Consider the following 21,338-nt stretch of genomic DNA (forward strand, 5'->3'; position numbering starts at 1 on the left):
GGGATTCACATATAAATTAAGTATAAAAATCAAACGAATATTCATATTTGACCTGATTGTTTATAGTTCATGATGCGTGATCAAAACTGAAAGTTTCTGTGATGACTGCCCTTGCACTGTTCACCATGTAAGAACTTGTTCGTTATGCTTCAGAAGATTGGAGACTGTTGAGAATTAGGCTTGGGGTTGATTAATGATTGTGCATTGAGTCCCCTATACAGAATTTTATTGTTGTTAACAACCATTTTATCAATAAATATGAGAGATGCCCTCTCAAAAACAAAATGTCACTTGGATTCAAAGTTATTTATGATGATATCTTTTTTATTAACACCTTAAACTGCCAGCAAAATTGGAAACACAGACATTACAGGCAGAAATTCAGGAGAACCTATACTTAGAATACTTAAAGATTTCAACCTGAAAAAAAAAACCAGTTGGAATAGTCAGATAAAATAAAAGAGAATTATAAATTTTAATGGTAATACTGATGTTTCACCCATTGAGGATGCCTGTTAAGGGTAGGAACTTGTCCGTAAGGAGTTCTATAAAATAGTGATAGGGGATATGTTGAGATTTCCTCTTACCTTATTTCATTAAAAACAAATCCCTTTGCTTTAAAACTATTGATTCTACAGCCTAGGCAACTGGGTGAAGAGCTATGTATAAGGCATTGTAAGGGGCACAAGTACTATTTAGAAATGGGAACTAGATAGAGTAAGACAGGCTGTGGGGAAGAGAAGGAAGTGGGAATAAATGGAATATTCTGAATCGCACATCAGAATAAGAGAGTGAGAGGGAAAGCATGTTGGGAAGGAGGCGAACACATGAGGTGGATGGCCTGAGTTCCGTGCAGGCAGCTCTAGGCCCTGCTGCTTGGAAAAGCTGGTGGTTGAGTCTTTGCATGCAGGCATGCCACCTACTCTTTCAGCCCCTCCTAGAAGACAACTGCCATTTATGATACATCAGATGTGGGAGCTGGGGAGTGACTTGAATGTTTAGGAAAAGCAGGTCAAGGTTCTCACCACTTGATTGCCACTTTTCCTCGTTGACATGGAGTTTAAGCTGGGCAGGGAAATCTACTCTGAAGCCATGGAAATGTTGCATGGGATAATATTTTTTTTTTTTTCTGAAGGCCAAACTGGACTGAACCCATAAGTGAATTAACTTCTAAATGGCATGAGTGAAGTACTTGGTTGAGATTTACACTACAAAGCACTGAATTCTATCGGTGTAGTTTCCAAAGTCTTGCTCTTCCGGCAAGTACACAGTCCCCCATCCTTCTAAGATGAGAAAAGGCCTCCCATTCCCTGGAACTGGTGCTGGGCTGGAAGCCAGGCATTTAAGATCGTCACTAGGTCATGGTACCTCTGCTTGCAATCCAGGCATTCTGTTAACTCAGTTTTTGAACCTCCGAAAGTTGGCTCTTGCAGAAGCATTTGTTCAGATATGTGTTTTATTCCTTAACATATGAATGCAATGAAAAAGGTATGAACCTATTATTCCTTTTCCCCTTTTTGTGTTGCAACATTGGTTCATTTTTATTTTTTATTTTATTTGTTACTTTTATGGGGTCCTGCCTAATGGTTATCTCTTCTCCATCTTGGTGGAAGTTAAACTGCAATTGGCCTAGAAGGTCGCACATCCTCCCCAAGCCTTCATCTTCAGCCAGGGAGAGCCAGCAATACTGCTTCTAGCCACATTTCCCAGACTGCCCTTTGCTTTTCCCAGCTCCCTGACAGGGCAGACTTTCTGGTACCTCTGATAAGGAGCAGATGAACTGGAACAAGAAAAATGTGAGTGGAGGATGCTGTGGCAGCTCTGAAATGAGGAGGGCAAAGGGAAATACAAATTGTTAAAAATTCTGATGTTTTCTGGAAATGTCAGAATTTGACAAGCCGAAGAGAGGACTAGCAAACGCAGAAGGAGCAAGAAAAGTTACACATTCTAAAAATGTGTTATTACAATATCACAAAATGTTTTTTTCTTGCACACACTTTCAGGTAATTTTCCTGAAAATATTTGGGATAGGAAAAAAAGAGGTTTCCATTAAGAACATTTCAGCTCACATTTAACAGTAAGGGAAACTCTTAGATGATTTTCTCTCCAGCATATATATTCACTTCTACAGATAATCATTTGCTGTTTTTCTATGCAGCTCAAATGACTTGTTGAATTAAAAATATATATCATACAAAGGAAATTTCTTTAATGTCATTTACTCATGGTGAGGCCAATTAACTTAGATTAATCAAAACAGCATATTTTGTATATGAAGCACAATTGCAGAAATCATTAGGTAATTGTATATTTAACTATACTAAAGTTGACTAACCATTGAATTGACATAGCAGAGCTGTATTAAAATAAACAGAATTGTATGTTGTCACACTTCTTAGAGCACAGAGATTTATGCTATTGATCACTATATAAATGTGTTCTTGGGATGGCAGCAGGCAAAACTTGTAGAAATTAAGACTCTACTCATGATATCTATGTGGGACTTCTTTAATATTTTTTTCAGGGGATCATGGAAAAACATATCATTTGGTCTTAATAGTTTGAAATGTGCTCAGAGATATTTAAGCCCTGTTACTCAGATGACATGCCCGTCCAAGGTAATGGAAAAAGTTTTTATTTGTAACAGTAAAATATTGAGAGGATACCAAAGTGCTCTGTAGTGTGAAGAAGTTTCAGTGGAATGATGAGAAGACCACCAGACTATAGTGAGTGGATAGATTGGAGAGCTTGACCCAAATCACTTGATCTTTTGGGGCCTCCACATCTGGACAAGCTCCTTAAAGTATCCCGAGGCTCTGAATGTCATGGTTCTATGAGTTCCTGGCTTGATGGAGGTTTGTGAGATGGTGATGCTCACATACCCCCTCTTGTCCTGATTAGTGGAGCTCTTAGAAGGGAGAAGGTTTGCTTTCCTTCACTCAAGTAGATTGTAGTCTTCTTGAGGCAGGAGCCGTGCTTGTTCTCCGCTGTGTCTCTAGCCTCCATCAGACGGGGCCTCTGTGAACAACTGCACGTGAATGAATGGCTTGCTCATGACTGGAGGCAGGAGGGTCAGAAGCAACATTAGTAGGAAAAGCCTCATGTGACAGGGAGGGTGTGCTTCTTTTTCTGGCTAGAAAATCCCTTACTTATTCTTCTTTTAAAGATGGACTTTTACTGGCCAAAGACTCAGATCCAAAGAGAATATTAATCTGAAAGTAACAAAGTGTGAGTTTTATAGACTCTGGACCACTCGCGGCCCAGCTGTTTCTTTTTAATGGGGACAGCTTCCCTTCACTCCCCCATTCTCTGGCAGAAAGGTTGGTGCACTCTGATATCCTCTTCCAAAATGAATGCCTTTCTTTGTTATTCTTTCCTCACTTTGGAACAGTTGAGTTTTATTTAAAGCACTAAATCTAGCATAGAGTTTTAATGGTGGCCTGATTGGAGTCCTTATCATTCTTCATGAAAAATCTGTAACTGCTTTAAAAGTCCAGTTGACGTGTTTCTGCAGTCCCTGGCCCCTCTGACTCTCCTCCTCATCTCAGTTTCTGTCACACTGTGGGTACAGTACCTCCTCTACGACGAACCAGACTAATCCGAGGTAGGTGCCATTCTTTCTGCAAGACCCCCTCTGCTGCAGGTGGATGCTGGCTTCGCCCCGTTCATTTGCCTTCTAGCACCTTGGCTGCTTCTGTCCCATGCTGGCCCCTCACAGGTATTTGTTGAATGTGTGAATGAATGATTTCTAGGAAAGCTGAGAAATGGAGTTAGTCATATTCCATTATTCCAGGTAAATCATAGACTTTTAGAGAAGGCAGGGACCTGTGAGAGGATGTAATCCAAATTACCTGTTTTAATTCTAGTTTTATTTTAAGAAGATCTTCTCTGTGAAGTGAGTTCTGTAATTTCAACATGACTGCAAAGATCTGAGAGGTTTTGTTTGCATCAAGGGCTGCAGTTGCAAAGCCTTGTGCAAGAACCAAGATCGGAGCCCATTTCCATGGGGTGGAGAGCCGAAGCAGGAGGCCTGATTGATGTGGATCATTTAAATATGGAGGGACCTGCACATGATTTTATAGTGGTGAAGTCGCTTCCCTCCTTACCCTCCTCTACTGCCCTTAACATTTTACTTTACCGTTGTTTGGTCTCCTGTGTCAAATAAAGCACCTTTTATATTTAGCACAATCAGCCCAGTGTCGAGTTTGTCTAGTCCAAAGTGCTGAACAAACATTAACCCATCTAACTCCCCTTGACCCCAGACTGCACACCCTTGTTTAAACACTACAGTCATCCTAGATAACCACTCCAGGCAGTAGCTAGGAAAGCTATAGAAAGCAGAGTTTAAATACCTGCTAGGGTGTGTTGCATACTGATGTTAAAGGTCTTAAATCCTGATTGTTTACAGTTCAAAAGCCTTCCGGAGGGATGATTAAGGGCAAAATGCATGAAATAGGAAATGGCTGAATGCCTTTTAGAAGGTGAGGGCTTTTGATGATGGACTGTCTAAAATATTTCAGAATTGCGATATCCAAAGATTTTGTTACCAAAGTAGAATTAAGCAACAAATTCTTGAGACTCTCCATAAATCAAAAATTACTACCCGTCCCCCCCCCACAATAAATAAAAATATCTGGCTGAGTTTTGGGGAGTGAATATATTAATTTATCTAAATGACATGTTGACTGTAGCTTGTTCTCAGGAGATTGTTTTTTTCCCTTCCATCTGAGACGTCTAGCCCATCTTTCCTGTCTGCCTTTGGAATTTGTAAAGCATTGTAAAAGGTCCATTCCAATTCTATCACGAGGAATGGAATTTGAGGAGTTCACAGTTATTTCAGCTCTCTAAACTGAAAAAAATTTTTTCATAAAAGAAATACCATATTCTATGCTGAGGGAGAACTTTCTAAAAATCCAAACTCTTGTCTCTAATTTATATACCACTTTTAGCAAGTAACTTCAGTTCAGTGGGCTTATTTTCCTTGGCTGTAAAACTGAATGCATTTGATAAGCGAACTGCCAATTCTTCTTTATTTTGACCACTTATTTAATATCTCAATTACTTGAACAATGAATGACTTAAAAACAGTCATAGCTGAAGGAAACTGAAGTAGTCATTACTGGTCCAAAAACTGAATTTTTGTACATTATTATTTGTGATGCTTTAGGAGAAATCATGGCACACATCCCGATCATTTTTGCTGCCTTTGTCTTGCACGTGTGTGTGTTTGCAGGCATCTTCTACCTCATGGAAATCAGACGTCGTCAGTACGCCTAACGGCTTTTGATGTAAGTTAGAGTACTTGCTGTTTAGTTAACAGTTTAATCGGAACTACTTTTTAAAATTGGCTCAGAGTTGTGGTAAATTCAAAATGAATATTATAATTTTAGTCCTATTTTTGTCCAGTAAGAAAATGTAAAGGTGTGATTATCATCAAAGACAAGTGGAAGTTGCCATTCCTATCTTTTGAATAGTCTTTTGTGGATTTCCTGGTGAAATCCTGGTGTTTTGGGTCAAGGATGACACTGCTCCATGAGCTCTTCCTGTTACCCTGGGAAACAGGTCTGACTTCAGAGGCCCTAAGCAGGGAAGGGATGATGGTTGATGTCCTACCTTCTACATATTCCTCTTTGGTAGCAATGTGAAAATCAAAATTAAAATGCTTCTAAAATCTAAAATGGCAAAGTTTGATTTCTGTCCATCATTTCTCCCTGCTTTTAAAAATAAATTCAAACATCAAATCATTTCAAAATCACTGTTTCTGTGTTTTGCTGCCGGTGCTCTGCCTTGATGTGTGTTGAGAGCCCTGCTGACTGTGCTCACGCCATGTTGATGTGGGCCACGGAGAAGGGCGGAGTACGATCAGACCACGGCAAGGACAGACGTCTTCTAGATCAGCTTAACTGTCCAGGGACTGCCCATTAGGTATTTCCGCATTTATGCAGGTAGTGTAAACTATCAGGAGATACACAGCTTAGCTTAAGTCCTGGCATGTACTTGGTTTCACATATATGTAGCATGTTTTTACTTAAGAATGTTGATAACTCAAGAAACAATGCCAATATTTACAGAGCGCACATATGATACTAACTATATACGGAAATGTCCATGAATGTTAATCAGTCTTCCAATGAGCTTAAACAAATTTTGAAGAACAGGCTTTTTCCTGAGTGTCTCTTTTCACTGTGTAATAGAGATGGTTGGTTTGCTTAGCCATTTGCTTTACAAGTAGATTTTTTCAAAGTTTTGGTGGTTAAAATGTTCATGCCTTTTCACTCCTTCTGACTAGTTTTTCTTAATTTTTTGCATAAAATTAAAGATTTATAAAATTTTAATTGTGAAAATAAAATTATAGGTTGAAACATTGAAACATCTCACTTCAAATGACTGAACTTGTGGCAAATATGGAAAAACATTCAGTTTCTAGTTTAAAAAATTATTGTTTAACATTACGTAGTACAGCTATGCAACACATATATGAACCTACTATGGGCTAAATCATGTTTCTGGAGACTAGTTCCAGTAAAAATCTCTTATAAAATTATTATGAAGGTGACCTTAAGGAAATGCTGTGCTTACTAAGTGCACAGTGTTACTTCAGAGCATGAAAGTCAGTAAGTGTTCCACTATGAATGGGCAAGGTTTCCAAATCCCCTAAATTTAATATAATTTGAGGCTAATGGCATAGTATCATTCAAAATAACATGTAATATATTAGAAAGTATTTAAGTGCATTGAATCAGATTAGAGCATTTATTAGCATGTTTATAGAATTACATACCTAGTAAAGTCATATATCTCAGAGAGTTCATATGTGTTAAGCTTGCCTTAGAGTTTTAAACTCTTATTTTCACATTATTAAGAAATAGGTTCCAGTATCTTAGTAAAGTTTGAGAAGATAAAGTTAATTCAGTTATAAAGTTATGCCAAGGTGGAGAACATACTTTGATTCAATATGAAAAATAGCCAGAATCCTTTTTAATCGTCTTTGCGTGACAAACATAGCTGGTGCTGTGAATTTCATTTTTGCCCAAATTGTGGCATTCATCAAGGAAGAAAAAGCATATGAACCATTATGCCTATGACTTTATGCTCCAAATTGTGAGAGAGTTTGGTGAGGCGAACTACTTTGGGATTTTCCTTTCTCCAGATGAGATTTTGAATTCTCTGTAATGCTGTGTTATATAAAATGACTCTTTGATGTGATTGCCTTGAATTTGGAAGAACTGAGAACTTTTTGTTTGGGATGCTACTACATTTTTCTCTTTTTATCGGTATTGTATTTATGTAGACGCTGTATTTATCATGTTGATTTTAAACCTTTTTCCAGTGCCTTTTATGGGAAACACCATCTTTACAGTTATGTCAACAAACTACACAGTTTATGGAGTAAAGATATTTTCCTGCTCTTCCTTGTTAGCTGACGTCTCATGATTTCTGAGAAATGGTGAATGATTGGCAGAGGAACCTGCAGTGTGCTAAATCAGGATGAAGAGCCTTTTCAAGGAGCTGTGTTGTGAATCTCCCTGACCTCCTTTAGACCCTTGGGTTTTGCCGGTGACTTTCAGCGGTGTCCTCCTGGTTAAGGGATCTATCTTAATAATGCCTAAACACATTCTTTAACTCAGGACTTGATAATGATGACAAAACCACGCTATGACTGAGAGCCATCTGCTGTTTATAAACATTTATCTCCGGTGCACAGTCAGCCATAAAAACTACATCTGCCAGGAGTGGGCACAGGGGTTAGCAGCCAGATCGTTAAGGAATTTGGCATCCTTAGTTAATAAACTGTTCCTGTTTTGGGCTTTCTCAGAAGCCCTCTTCTCTCTACATTCATTAAACTCTTTTTTGTCTACTAGTGTTTCCATCCCAGCCTGTCTGTGTTGGAATGATCAGTATCTTGTGTCAGGATATTTCTTTATTCTTATACATCTTTGAAGTGCCTGGTGGGTGTGAGGCAGGGTGTGAGGCTTGATGTGGCAGATGAAACATAGTCGCCATCTTCCAGGAGCTCCAGTTGGTGGGAGCAGGTCCCCAGGGATCCTCACAGCAATGGTGTATCGTCACAACAGGGCTGCATGTGGGGACACCAAGCAGGGATGACTGAGACAGCTGGGGCACTGGACGCTATTACAGCAAATGAGCAACCTACCTGCCAAAGGGAGAGTGTAAGAACTTTCAGCTTCGTACTGTATTGGAAGAAGTACATGCTTTTGGCTTTATAGGTTGCTACAGAAAATAACAGCTTTGTTAAACTGAATAGAGAGAATTGAAGGTAAAAAATAAAGACTAATATTCTAGGGGAATGCATGGTAGGAAAATAATTAGTACCAGTTTACAGCATTTTATCTTTGAGACTACATACCTACTTGTTAAAAATATTGCTTCTGCAGCACTGCTAGGAGGCTATTTCATGGCTACTTGTCTCTAAAAGAAAGTTTTTATTAAAGTGTTTATACTACACGGATTAAATTAAACTAGGGAAGTTGCTGCTTGCTTAGGTCACTGAGCAATTGCTCAAGGAAAGCCATTAGGCCAAACTATTTGTAAATACTTTTTTTTAAACGGTGTATATAGAAAGTTTGAGTATACGTACATAGATGGAAGGCATGGCTACATGCACAAAATAAAGATAGGCTTGCTACAATTATTGAGTTTCCTAAGCTTTAATAGCAGGTAATAATTTTAGTATTTCAAAGTTCCTTTTTTGGCTTCTGAACTGTTGGAAGTTATACTGGTTATTTATCCGTTTATTTTGTAGGTATTAAGAAAAACGAAACCATAACAAAATACCAAAACTCCCCACATTTAACCCCGACTTTTGGTGGAAAAAGCAAAACAAAAATCCCCCCCATGATGTTTCTCAAATACTTTGCTTTTTGCCTTAATATTGGCCTATGGTATCCGAGGAGCTTTAGTCAGTATTTTGAAACCATAAGTTTTAAGTTTTTGAGCAACAATGGATATGAGCTTTGTGGATTTGTGTGAAAATATTAATAATTCTCTTGTCTATATTACCTTACAGGTACATAATTCTTTTTTGGCTTAGTCTTTTTTGTTTGTTTGTTTGTTTTACAATTATGCTATTACATCTTAGCTGTACAAACTATGGCTTTTAACAAGCACTCTTTAAATGCTTGTTTTAAATACTACAATCTCTTGCGTTGTGTTTGAGGAGTATCTTCTCATTTATATCTATGGACCGGCTTACACAGTTCTATGTCTTTCTGTCTCTTCAGAGACCTTCATACCTTCATTGCAGTGTTCCCTGTCCATCTACTTCATTTGATGGTTTGTTGATCTTAAAAAATGTTACTCCTACTTTCTGCCGTCACTGGCAGAATAGTTCAGCTATTTGAATGAAATCCTATTCAACTATATTTATCTCCTGACTTGATTTTTTTTTTCCTATGAGGGTCACAACATATAAGCCTAATAAATAGCCTTTGCTAGAGTGTAACTGAGTATACCTTAAGCATTTTTCACCTTTGTCCATCTTGACTAATCAGTGGCAAAGTATAGATGAGATAAGAGATGGAATTTTTTGAAAACATTGTTTAAAAGATATTGTTATTTAGTCTGTTTGTTAACTCTCAGGGAAACAATTACAAATCCAATATTGATGATTTTAAAAATTCAAATAAGAAAATAAAGGCAAATTACACTGACAGGATGCCTGAAAACTAACAGATTTTATCCAAATATCTGGTTTGAATACAGGTCTGGAGCAGGGCAGGATTCAGGGAAGGAGACAGAATTGGAAGTGGTCTCGGTGTGCAGGGCCACTGGCTGTGGCTGTCGGTGGCGGTGGGGTTCCGGACTCAGCCCTCCTCACTGCCTCGGTGACGTGGGCCACGCACCTGAGTCTGTCAGTGTCCTTAGTTGTCAAACGAGAAAAACTGTCCCCAGTGTGGGGATTAGATGAGGTCTCATTTGTGTAATGCTGACACAGCACCTGGCAGAAGAAGTCTCTTCCCTGAGGTCCCATAGCCCTGAATCATTCCTCTTTGGGTTTTTTTTACCTACTTATTATCTTGTAGTTTATTTCATAGTCAATGTTATCTTTTTATTTTATTTTTTGTTTTAGCTTTTTTTAATTGAAATTTAGTTGATATACAATATTAAATTGGTTTCTGATGTACGACATAGTGCTTGTTGTATATATTATCATATACATCATAAAATGCTGACCATGGTGAGTGTAGCTATATCCTCCAACATACAAAGCAATCACAGTTCTATATTGGATTCATCTGGGTACCATCTACATTTCCTGGGAGAGAAAATGTTCTGTGACTATTTATTGAGTGACTATATGAATGAGTGATTACTTGTATGCACTGTTAAAATATTCTTACTGTTCCTGGTAGGAGTTTTAAGATTTGATGTCTGATTCTGGCTGACTCAGATGTTATGATTTGAACATGGAAATCTGTTGTGTCACAGATCTGAACATCATGAATATAGCTTGGAACAGCCTCGGACGGCTACAAATATAAGCTTTAGATCATCTCAAATCTAGAATCTGGGCAAATCTTAAAATAACTAAATGAGTGTTGTGTCCCAAATGGAGTTACTACCTGCTATGAAATGGATCCAGCCAGGGCCGGCCCTGCATCTTTGTAACATGGATTTCGGAAAGTGTGTGATTTCCCCACCAGTGAGTGATGAAAGAGGTCCATGTTGTTTCCATCATAGTAAATCATCACATGTGTGACTGCTTTAAAATCTCATTCTGCTCTTTGAAATTCCTAGGCTGGGCTACTACTGAGGCAGCTGGCAGGCTTTCTATGCGTTGCTGTGTCCCTGAGTAAAGAACCACCTTTGCTGGGCTGTAGTCTTAAAGAGGACCTTGTCGGAGGTAGTGATGGGTGTGGAGGACATGTGTGCTCCTTCTGATTGTTCATGGCCCTGGAACACATCACATGTTCATGTATCTGTCAGTTGACTATACCTTTGTCTCAGCATTTCCAGTTGCAGATTTACCTCTAGTATTAATATTTTTTATCTTATTTACTTAAGGGTAAATTATACTTAGTTTTGTTCAATGCTTTTTTCTCCTCCCAAAGGGGGAACCAGGATGAAAGTAAATGTAATCCTTCCTCATATGTCAACTCTATCTTATTTTCTTTAATAAAATTAAGTACTGCGATACTGTCCCAGGTATGTTATGCCACATAGCTTGAAGTTGTCTTAGAGGTGTACAAAACAGTACAGCTTTGCCTGCTTTCATTTTCACAACCACCTTCAGAACAATTATAATAATCTATTCTGTCTCTCATTATTTTTCTGAGTTTCCATTAAGATTTTAAGTCACTGTATAAAACGAAGATCAAGGACTTTAAAAAAATTATTGAGAGTATAAATAACACACTTTAAACGCTGGTAGAAGAATTCATTTCTGCTGCGAAGGAGGAAGGATCAGCATCTTACCCTTTTAAGCTGGACCCCATCTTTGCCAAGGCTTGGGGATGCACATCAGGCCTGCTGTAGAGAAGGCCGATTCTGGGCCATCCTGGGATGAAAATGATTTCAATACTGGGGTGATTCGGCTGCCATAACAGCTCCACAGCTCCTTAGTTGGCACTCCTGCCTTTCAGAAGAAGACACTGTGTTTTAAATACATACCCAAGCCATCTGATATCTGAGTTAAATTGCGTTTTTGCTCTAAGTATGGTGTGGAAGAATAAATTCAAAGTTATATTGAAGCTAAACTGAATCTAAATATGTCAGCTAAGGAGGTGAGAAGAACTTCTAAAATGATAAGTAGGAAGGAATTGGGGTGGGGTGGAGATCACATGGTTGGGTGGGGACATTAACAGTGTCCACTTGGGTTTTATTTTTATTTTGTTTTCATTCTCAAACCAAGAAAAAAAGTTCAGAGAAGTTGGTAATAGAAAGCACTTCACATTCCCAGAAATGAACTGTATTTTTAGTATTTGTGCTCTTTCTTTTTCTGTTTTTTGGGTCAGACTTGTTCTTTTATATGATAAAATGAAAATGAGTTGGTGTAGTTCATTAGCTCAGCCAGTAGAGGGGAATGACGCCTATAACCGCTCATTACAGTGCAACTCCTTCAAGCACTTCTCGGGCTCCAGGGTGGTAATACTGCAGCCTTGCAAGTAGGTGCTATCAAGGGAGCCCAAGGCCCATGACATGTGTAGAGGCGACCTTCATTTTTTGAACTGTGCTTTCATCTTTTTATGGCTTCTCTGACCTCTGTTTCTATTTCTGTGTCTGTCACTGCATGCTTGTCCTCCTTTATGTGTATTTGTCTCCTGGTAAATTCTTGGTGTGCTGACCCTCTCTGTGCCCATTAAACCTAACTTGTATTCACAGCTGACACAAACCCACAATTTCCTAGACTGTGAAGACTAGGCCATCTCAAGCGTGTAGGGTTTATCTATCACCTGTATAGGTATCATTGTTCTATCTTTAAAGTTCAACAAATTTGTGGAAGAAAAGTCTTTAGAATGTGAAATCCCAAATCTTATTTCTAATACTCTAACTTTGCTTCTTCTTTTCATTAAAGTATGTGCTTGAATGAATGTCTTCATTTGGACTCAACCTAAGGGAGAATGTTTTCCATAATTAGGCCAATTTAGTGTTTAATAAGCACTGTTGGGCTGAACATTTGTTCAAAGTACATTCTCCTACAGTCATATTTAGGAGATTTTGTGGGGTATAGCACCCAGTAAAATTTGGCACTAGATTCCAGTTTTACATAAAAAGCCTGCATGTAAGTTTGGATTAGTATTTGACAAAAGTTGATTTAGGATGATATAAATCCTCCTTCCAATAAACTAACTTGTTGAGACAATATGAATGCATGTTTCCTTTGATTGGTAAAAAATAGTATAATCTATTTTTATTTTTTGAAACACGTCAGCAAGAATCCTACATTTCTATAGGTGATTTCAAGAGGGGTTAAAAATGTTCAAGTGGAATTTATCCCTGGGATGCAAGGTTGGTTTAACATATGCAAATTAATCAACATGATACACCACATTAAGGGAATGAAAGAAAAAACCACAGGTTCATCTCAATAGATGCAGAAAAAGTACTAACAAAGTTTACCATCCATTCATGATAAAAACAAAATAAGTATAAAAGGAAATTTCCTCAGCTTAATAAAGGCCATTTATGAAAGCCCACAGACTACATCAAAATTAATGGGAAAACGCTGAAAATTTTTTCTCTAAGATTGGTACAAGACAAGGAATCCCATCACTTCTATTCCAATAATATTGGAAGTACTAGCAAGAGCAATCAGACAAGAAAAGAAGTCATCCAAATTGGAAAGGAAGAAATAAAATTAATCTCTGTTTTCAGATGACATATCCTACATGTAGAAAACCCTAAAGACTCCACAAAAAAACTAAGGCTAATAAACATATTCAGTTCATTTGTGGGATGCAAAATCAACATCTAAAAATCAGTTGCATCTTTTTACATCAATGATCTATCTGAAAAGGGAATCAAGAAACAATGCCATTTATGATAGCATCAAAAAGAATAAAACGTGTAGGGATAAATTTAACTAGAAAGTGAAAGATATGTACACTGAAAACTATAAGACATTGATGAAAGAAATTGAAGAAGACACAAATATATGGACATTGATCCTGTGTTCATAGATTGGAAGAGTTAATATTCTTAAAATGTCCATCCTACCCAAAAGAGATGTAAGGATTCAATTTTAAGTTCGGGGTCGGAAATCCCAGGGCAAAATACCCCTAAAAACCAAAATCAGTCAAAGGTAGAAATAAAGTTTAAAACCTGTTTGTTGCTCACAAACTGCATTCCTAGGCCATCTTTCTTCTCTGCTCCAGCAGCTACACCCCGGCCCTCCCCCTCACCTCTCAGGTACAGATAAGCCCTCTGTTGCCCAGGGAATCACCCACTGATATGGAGATGAACTTCTCCACCCCTGAGGAAAGATGCGAATGCACTAAAGCCATACTTCTTTCCACCTCTGAACGCCTATTGATATGCAGATATAATAAAGCCAGGAGAGATATTCTGGAAATGTTTCAGTTTTACCCACACAATGCAGTCTCTAACAAAATTCCAATATATTTTTGCACAAATGGAGTGAATACTTATAAAATTCATGAGGAACACAAAAGACTCTGAATAGCTAAAGCACTCTTGAGAAAGAACAGTTCAAGACATCATACTTCCAGACTTCAAATTTTATTACAAAGCTGGAGTAATCAAAATATTGTGGTACTGACATAAAAGCAGACATATAGATCAGTGGAACATAATAAAGAGCCCAGAAATAAGTCCAAGCATGTATGGTTAACTGTGTTTTGATAAGGACACCAAGTGCACACAGTGGATAAAGGAGTCTCTTAATAAGGGGTGTTGGGAAAACTGGGCATCCACAGAAGAATGAAACTGGACCCTTATCTTTCACTGAGCACAAAAATCAACTCAAAATGGATAAAATACTTAAACATAAGATCTGAAACCACAAAACCCTTAGTAGAAAACAGGGGGAAAGAAGCTCCTGAACATTGGTTTTGCCAATGATTTTTTTGGGTATGCCATCAAAAGGACAGGCAACAAAATGGAATACAACTCAGCTTTATAAAAGGAGATCCTGCCATTTGTGACACATGGATGAAACTGGAGGACATTATGCTAAATGAAACAAGTCATACACAGAAGGAAAAAACTGCATGATCTCAGTTATATGCAGAATCTAAAAAATATAAAATACATGGAAACAGAGAGTAGAAGGCTGATTAACAGGGATGGGAGGTGGGGAAAATGAGTGATGTTGGTCAAAGGACACAAAGCTACAATCATGTAGGATGAATAAGTCTAGAGATCTAAAGTACAGCATGATAACTGTTATTAATAATGCTGTACTGAGTACTGGAAATTTGCTAAGAGAGTAGATTTCAGGTGCTTTCAATCACATACCATAAATAGTAACTATGTGAGGAGAAGATATGCTAATTAGCTTGATTTTAACAGTCATTTCACTATGTATAAGAATATCAAATCATCTTGTACACCTTAAATATGTACAATTTTTATTAAAAAATAAGAAAAATTTAAAGAAGAGGGGTCAAATGTAATAAATAGAAAAAGTACATGGAGATTTGGTTTACAGCAAACTTTGTTTAAAACATCATGACACATTCTTGTATTAGGTTTAGGGTCACAGTGTGGATAGTCTGTCTGGGAAAGAGGGGGTCGCTGATCATCCTGAATTATTCTGGATTAAACAGCATGAAGGGAAAGGAAAGCCACTCTGCCGTGCAACTGCTGGAAGGGCTACATGTGCCGCGGTATGAGACCTGTGTTGCTGCATGGAATCCTGACAGAAGCGATGGGTGCAGGAGTGGGGGAAGGCCGTGCCACCACTATTGTGCAGACTCCCAAACTGAGGCTGAGAAAGGCAAAGTCACCTTCCTTTTGCTCTGCTCTAGTAGGAGACAGGGCGAGATTCACACCCATCTTGGTCTGAAATCCAAACCGCTCACTGCCTTCTTCACACCAGGCCGCCTCCCAAACTCTACGGGGTCATCACTGTGATCTCTGCATGGCTGTTTGCACAGTATTGTTTATCTGAATAGGCTGTCCCTTTCAAACTTTCCTCTCTGAGCAAAGTTCTCTTCTTTCATGTCTTAAATCATTTTGTTTTAGTTTACAAATTCAAAGATGGCAAAAATATTGAATAAGAATTGCGAGTTGATTCATTTTCTGTTCTGAAAGACAAGGTGGATTCTTTCACCATGAGATGATGTCCAGTGCATTCAGTAGTATGATGGCGCCAAGCTTCTTCCGGTCGTTAGGGGCCCTAGTCTCGTCCGGGAATCCAAGCATGTTGAGAATTACAGGGTATGACATGGAGGTATACGTAAAAGGGTTACCAGTGGGTACTTTTGCTCCCCAAATCAGATAGAAGAGACCTCCTACAATTACTGGGGTGGGTCCAGGTTTGAGGACTCCTGCTTGGCAAGGTAGAGTAAAAATGTGTTTATTAAGGAACTAGCCGTGGAGCTTAAATGGATGTTGAAATAGACCAGACCAGGCGAAACAGCCCACCAGCAGATAGCCATAAAAATCAAGGTTACAAAACAGAGCGCATACGTTGCCATGCTCCTCCAACTCTGAACCCAGGGTCAGGGCCTCAGCCTGAACCTGTTTCCCAGCTGGTGTTTGCTTCACTCTAAACAGTCTTCCTAGGTTTCCCTTCCCAGCTTGGGCTAAGCCAAGGTGTAATTTCTCACCATCTCTTTTATAATATTTATTTCATATTATGTGTGTGTGGGATGGCTGCCTTTGAGTTTGTCTAGACAAGATGCAGGCTCTCTTTCTGACACGCTAGACTCCTTGGAGGAGGACATAGGAAAGGGGAGGGAGGTGGGGACGTGAGGAAAGGGACTGCCTGAGTTTTCAGTGGAATGCTTACCTAAGAGACCTCAGATTTTGCCCCAACCCCATATGCCTCATCCTTTTCTTCCACAAATAATTAATTAAACTCTTTACAAAGTGTCTCGACTCCAGCTCCATTTGGAACTTCTTCCAAGAAGAATAAAAATTTGCTTGTCCTCTAGATTGAGCGTCACTGCAGTAAATCCAGACACAAGAAGAAATGGCTAAGAATTTGGTGTTAGAGGAGGTCCAGAGTACACATTATGGACACGGTGTAGAAGCTACTGGCAGTATGAAGGGACATTTTGCAGAGGCAGATTATGACTGTCTTTGCCAAAATTAGTCCCGTCTCCTACAAGTTTCCACTTTCTGCAGGGTCTTTGTGGGGGTATGCCAAAAGTGTAGACAGAATTTTAAGAATTTTGTTTCATATCAAGATGATTCCAGTAAGTTTCCTACTTCCATTGTTTTCTTTATAGAATGTTGTGGATGTTTTAAAGCTCCCCGCCATAATACAGATAGAGTTCTAACTATAATAATGTCATTAAGTCCTCATGATTTTATGAGATAGAGATAACTGTGAAGAAAATAAGTGCTAATGAAAGAATTAAGTGCATGAGGCCTTCCTCATAATAATAGCATTTAAGGTCTTGAACACACTACTTTATACCATAAAGATTATACAGTCTTGTTGCACAGTCTTTTTCAATCAGCAATATTAACTTGTGGGTATGAAATAAAGGACAGAAGCTTCCTGAGTATAGCAATTCATTATTATTATTTGTCTTTTGAGGGACTCTCTACAAACTCAGAGTTAGCCCTGGTGAAGCATGTTAGAATTGCAGGGCAAATGAAGGAAAAAAAATAAACATCAACTTTGTTTTCTGTACATATGAAGACTTAGGCAAGGTGAGTAGGTCAGGTCATGCAATTGAGGCCCAGTTTATTGTTTTACCCTTTTAACTGAAAAAGTAAGATGAGGAGGAGGAATAATAATTTCCCTTATTTTTTATGGCAGCTCCAAAGGTCTTCATAGATAGGACACCTGTTCAAAGGTGTGATGCTTTGCTTGTATGTAATGCTACAGTGATTAAGCCAATGGAAAAACCCAGGAAGAATAAAATTCCAAGATTTGATACTTCCTGGGGTGGAGGTTGGAAAGGCAGTGAGCTTTTACATTTTAATCCCTTCTGATTTTGCCAGTCACTGAAAATCCTTTCCTAGTAATGAGAAACACATCAGGAAAAAGATGTGATGTTTAATCTGCTTGCTGATATTCGGTACCAAACTGTCCCGCCCTTACAGAACCGTGCTTTGGGGCACAGAGTGTTTGTGGGGCCCTCACTCTCTTCGGAGTGAAGTTCAGTGAGATAGGAAGCTTATATTGGGTCAGATACCTATTTTATTGACTCAGGTCCATTATTTGGAGAAGCCTTTTATAATTCAGAACTTAGAAAAATATGTTGCTACCTTCAAACTAATAAGAAATTTTCTTTCCTTTCTCTCTACCTGCCCCCCCACCCTTCATTATTCCAGCGCTTCCTTTCCATCCCCCCCCCGTCCCCTTCCTGCTCATCCGTCCATCCCTCCCTCCACCCATCCGTCTGGAGAAATGGGATCTATGTAATGGTGTGAGTTACTTTTTTGCTTAGTTCAGCTGGTAGAAAGCTTAGAGTTAAGTTTTATGCTCAACTTTTATAATAAAAGTAATAATTACAGTAGCTCACATTTATTGAGCACCTACTGGACCTCTTTCAAGGTACTCAACATTACATTATTCTTTACATTATCTTTTCATTTAGTCCTTATACCTGCACAGTGGCTACCAATACAATCCTTATTTAACAGATGAGAAAGCTGAGGTTTCCTGAGGCACTCGGCTTGCGGAGGTGCTGCTGGATAGGCGCCAGAGCCCGTGTTCAAATCCCAGCAGCCTGCCCAGGTCCTGTGCCTGAAGCGTCCCATGGTGCCGTCCCCGGGTACCTGGTCTGGCCCAGGTCTTCCGTTACAGTGGCTCCATTTCATAGTCTGGCTTTTTCTTCTCATTTAATAGGTCAATTGTAAATGGCATTTGTTGTAAAGTGTTTCAAATGTGCTTTGGAATCAGATGTGACATAAGTAAAGAGAAATATAACCACTACAGTTAGTACATAAATTCAGTGCTTAAGTCATCTGACTGGTATCTTTCAAGAACTGTCTCTTCTCCTCAGTATGAATTTCTACAAAGAGCTCCTTCTTTCTACTTCTCTACAATCATTTAGTTTATTTTTTATTTTTTATTTTATTTATTATTTTTTTTTAAATAATTATTTTTTATTGAAGGGTAGTTGACACACAGTATTACATTACATTAGTTTCAGGTGTACAACACAGTGGTAGAACATTTATATACATAATTCTAGGTTCCAGCTATCACCCTACCAAGCTGTTACAATATTGACTATATTCCTTATGCTATACATTACATCCCGGTTACTTATTTATTTTACCATTGGAAGTCTGTCCTTTTTTTTTTTTTTTTGTGAGGGCATCTCTCATATTTATTGATCAAATGATTGTTCACGACAATAAAATTCTGTATAGGGGAGTCAATGCTCAATGCACAATCATTAATCCACCCCAAGCCTAATTTTCGTCAGTCTCCAATCTTCTGAGGCATAACAAACAAGTTCTTACATGGAGAACAAGTTCTTACATAATGAATAAGTTACATAGTGAACAGTACAAGGGCAGTCATCACAGAAACTTTCGGTTTTGCTCATGCATTATGAACTATAAACAGTCAGTTCAAATATGAATACTCATTTGGTTTTTATACTTGATTTATATGTGGATACCACATTTCTCTCTTTATTATTATCATTTTTAATAAAATGCTGAAGTGGTAGGTAGATACAAGATAAAGGTAGAAAACATAGTTTAGTGTTGTAAGAGAGCAAATGTAGATGGTCAGGTGTGTGCCTGTAGACTATGTGTTAATCCAAGCTAGACCAGGGCAATAAAACATCCACATATGCAGAAGATTTCTCTCAGAACGGGGGGGTGAGGTTCTAAGCCTCACCTCTGTTGATCCCCAATTTCTCACCTGATGGCCCCCCTGCGACTGTGCCTGTCTTAGGTTGTTCCTCCCTTGAGGAATCTTACCCGTCTCTGGCTAACCAGTCATCTTCCGGGGCCATACAGGGAAATGTGAAGTTGGTAAGTGAGAGGGAGGCCTTATTGTATGGAAAGGTTAGCTTTTTACTTCTTTGCAGATTTATGCCCTGTGGCTTCTATGCCCAGCATTTGTCTTGAGGTATCTTTACCACTTGGAAGAATTATGATACTCGGTAAATTTGATATGAGGCACGAATTCTATTTAAGGGTTGTAATTAGGAAGGAAGAAGAAAAGCTACAGAAGTAGCAGGCAGAAGAAAACATGGGAAGATTGATTATTTCTTTGACATATCTTCTTGTAGAGTAACTTCAGCATGGATAGGTTTTAAGCTACTACTTAAATTGCGCACACACATTAACATAATAGGAGTATAGTTACATAACCAAAGCATATCTGTAATTACCAGCCATCTCCAGTGAAACCAAGAAAACCAGTTAGGCACCTTAGGCATTTGTGAAAACTTATCTATGATATGGTGGATATTGTCCAACTGAACTTGAACAGTCTGAGAGAAATCAGACAAATTAAAACAACCCATTCCTGGGGACTGTTCACATGCCATATGTTCTTTTAACAGTAAATAGTCTGTAGTTGTAAGACTTTGGAGCGCTACAATTTGCACTTCTCCAAATTCTTGGTTGAGTTCCAACAGTATAGATCCAGTCAAATTTGTTGTTTTACTGTATGCACAGGTCAGCTTAGATATCTCCTTCCTCATTCCCATGGCAAGTCCAGGAACTGGTGGGATGAGTGCATCTACAGCTGTAGCAGTGCGTGGATCTTTGTTGGGGTTTTTTGATGATCATCTTCTGGCATGAGTCTTCCAGAGAGTGCAAATTTTGGAAGTTCTTTTTCATATCGTATCTTAGTTCATTTTCGGGGTAGCCCAATTAGGCTTTGATCCTCTGTATAAACACAAACAGACCCTTTGCCTACACTTTTATATGCCCTTTATACCCTTGTGTAGAACTCGTTGGAGGTTACCACACAGGAACTGCCCTTTTTTTTTTTTGCTTTGTTTTTGGTATCACTAATCTACACTTACGTGATGAATATTATGTTTACTAGGCTCTCCCCTATACCAGGTCTCCCCTATAAACCCCTTTACAGTCACTGTCCATCAGCATAGCAAAATGTTGTAGAATCACTACTTGCCTTCTCTGTGTTGTATAGCCCTCCCTTTTCTCCTACCCCCCCATGCCATTTAGTTTATTTTTAAAAATCATTTTGAATAATATAATATTTTGATCATGAAATGTAAATGTTTTAATAGATACTTATATAAACACTGCAAGATAAAATAGATGTTAACATATATAGTACACATATATATGTTAACATGTATAATACATATATATATAAACACATATATGTTTCAGATTTCTCATTAAAATAATATTTAAAGATACATTTAAAGCCACATTCTTCCTCTTCTTTCTCCTTTCTGTTAACTCTTGAAGTAGAAATTACCATCCTGAAATCCTGTTAACATTCTGGTAATTTACTTTATATTATAAATAGGGTATTTTATATTGTTTCTAGGTATTTTTGCGTTTGTGCTTTTCCCATGTAAGTATATATCCACACACAATATCTGCTATCTTTATGTTTCAAAATGTACATAAATGATGTCATAGTATTTTGCAACTCATTTTTCCACTCAGCATGTCTTGAAATATACCTATGTAAGTATAATTCATTTATTTAAACTTCTACGTATTTATAACATTAGTAAACAACATTGTCTTTATCCATTTCCCCTCTGATGGACAGATTGTTTTGC

The sequence above is a fragment of the Manis pentadactyla genome, chromosome 2 (genome assembly GCF_030020395.1).
Source record: "Manis pentadactyla isolate mManPen7 chromosome 2, mManPen7.hap1, whole genome shotgun sequence".
Classification (NCBI taxonomy): domain Eukaryota; kingdom Metazoa; phylum Chordata; class Mammalia; order Pholidota; family Manidae; genus Manis; species Manis pentadactyla.